A 2,844-nucleotide genomic window follows, 5' to 3' on the forward strand; every position below is an offset into this window, starting at 1 on the left:
AGGAGTCCACTTCTCCCAGGGGAGTGTCTTCCACTGTCACAGCAGGGCTTGAAACTTTTCCTAGCTTCACTACTTTCGACTTGCTCAGATGTATACGTAGGCCAACACTCCTGGATAGGCTGTTGAGTTCCTTGGTCTTTTCTTGCATCTGAGCATGTGTGTGAGAGAGCAGTGCAAGGTCATCGGCGAAGTCCAAGTCGTCCAGCTGCTGCCAAGGGATCCACTACAGTATTCCATTACGTTTGCCTCTGGTGGCTTCTTTCATGACCCAGTCAATTGCCAGTATGAAGAGGAAAGGTGAGAGCAGGCATCCTTGTCGCACTCCTGTCTGTACCTGGAATGGATCTGAGAGTTTTCCTTCGTGGAAGACTTGGCAGCTTGTTCCATCATAGGTGGCCTTCACGAGCTTGACGATTTTCTCAGGTATTCCAAAATGCCGCATGAGTTTCCACAAAGTTTCCCTGTCCACGCTGTCAAACGCCTTTTCATAGTCAATGAAGTTGACCACGAGTGGTGAATTCCATTCAAGCGATTGCTCAACAATGATACGTAGAGTAGCGATCTGGTCCACACATGATCGGTTGAATCCTGCCTGGTTTCCTCGGAGCTTCTCGTCTGTTGCCAGCTTGATTCTCTCCAGGAGTATCCTGTTAAAGACTTTCCCAGGTATGGACAGGAGTGTAAATACATCTGTAGTTGTTACAATTACTGAGGTCTCCTTTCTTTGGCAGCTTGATTAGGTGGCCTTCCTTCCAGTCTGATGGCATTTCCTCCTTTTGCCAAACTTTTTCGAATAGAGCATAAAGAATTTCCCCTGATGTATCTTTAGCTGCCTTAAGGGCTTCTGGTGGTATATGGTCGGGACCAGCTGCCTTGTGGGACTTCAGTGTTTTTATATCTGCAGCAGTTTCCTCTCTTGAAGGTGGTTCCGTAACTTTTGGAAGGTCAATTCTAGCTGGAAGAATGTCTGGTTGGTTTTCTGGAGGTGGTCTGTTCAAGAGTTAATCAAAGTGTTCTCTCCATCGGTTCAGTTGCCCCTCTTGGTTGAGGATAGTCTTTCCCTCTTTGTCTTTCACTGGTAGAGTGGGCTTGCTGAACCTACCTGAAAGAGTTCTTGTAGTCTGGTGTACAATCCTCAAGTGCCCGTCTGTTGCTGCTTTCTCAGCCTTTTCGGCGAGGCCGTTCAGGTAGGTAATCTTGTCCTTTCGGGCACCAGGTCAAATTGACGCCGTCTGGTGAGTAGAGCGCCGTGCGCGTGATGTGGTAGCTGTAGTCGACACAGGGTTTTGATAAGTTTAATTTTGTAGTTGGTAGACTGTACTCTGTTACTTGTTCTACCTACGATTTATTTCCTTCTCAGAAACTGTCCGAAATTCTACATGTTAAGAAAAGGTTCAGGAATTTATCATACTTCCAGCTATGTAAACTGTAGGAACGGTTGCAGTCGTGTTGATGAAGTTGTGATGTTGCTGCCGTTGGTAAAGATGATGAAGTTGGGGCTGTTGATAATGACGCTGATGCTGATGCCGTTGATAATGACGATGATTTTGATGATGTTACAGCATTGATCTGAACAAAGAACACAAATATAGATTAGATATAGAAGATCCTAAAACGATACTGAGAATAAAACAGTAGTAGCTTCAGAACAGTGTTCCTTGAAGTCAAAGATAGTCTTATCTTCCTCTGCTCCATTGAGTCACGAGGTGGGCACCCTCTCTTCCCAATAATTTTTCGTAGCCAAAAGTCAACGAAAACTGAGGCTCCGTCTTTGACCCGGTGACATTGTGATAGTGTGTACCTAGGGTACCAGGTCAAGAGTTGGGTGTGATATTGTGTACCTAGGGTACCAGGTCAAGAGTTGGGTGTGATATTGTGTACCTAGGGTACCAGGTCAAGAGTTGGGTGTGATATTGTGTACCTAGGGTACCAGGTCAAGAGTTGGGTGTGATATTGTGTACCTAGGGTACCAGGTCAAGAGTTGGGTGTGATAGTGTGTACCTAGGGTACCAGGTCAAGAGTTGGGTGTGATAGTGTTGACCTAGGGTACCAGGTCAAGGGTTGGGTGTGATAGTGTTGACCTAGGGTACCAGGTCAAGGGTTAGGTGTCATAGTGTTGACCTAGGGTACCAGGTCAAGAGTTGGGTGTGATAGTGTTGACCTAGGGTACCAGGTCAAGAGTTGGGTGTGATAGTGTTGACCTAGGGTACCAGGTCAAGAGTTGGGTGTGATAGTGTTGACCTAGGGTACCAGGTCAAGAGTTGGGTGTGATAGTGTTGACCTGGTATCGCAGGTAAAATACTACTCAGAATAATTATGATGAGAATATGGAATAATATTCTCCCAGAGATAACCCAAGAACAATGTGGATTTATTGAAGGCAAAGGCACTGTAAATGCCATATATGTCATCAGAACAACAATAGAACGTGCCCTAGAAGTTCAGAAAGATCTTCATTTATGTTTTATAGACTACACCACACTGTACTTTCTCCAGACTTGCTCTCCCTGAATAGTGAAAATAATATCATGAGACACATAGATGAAATGCCTGGTATCTCGCTATGGAGACATAATGTAAACAATCTAAGATGTGCAGACGACACAGTCCTAATAGCAGAAGATGAAGAACACCTGCAGAATCTATTGAATGTCATCGTACAAGAGAGTGACAACATGGGCTTAAACCTAAACATCAAGAAAACCGAAACGATGGTGATAAGCAGAAATACTCCAATCCCAACATGCAATATCAAAATCAATGATACCACCCTCAAGCAAGTACAACATTTTAGATATTTGGGGACCATTATATCATCAGATGGGGAGATGTCACACCGAAATT

The sequence above is a fragment of the Aplysia californica genome, unplaced genomic scaffold, assembly GCF_000002075.1.
Source record: "Aplysia californica isolate F4 #8 unplaced genomic scaffold, AplCal3.0 scaffold00435, whole genome shotgun sequence".
Classification (NCBI taxonomy): Eukaryota; Metazoa; Mollusca; class Gastropoda; order Aplysiida; family Aplysiidae; genus Aplysia; species Aplysia californica.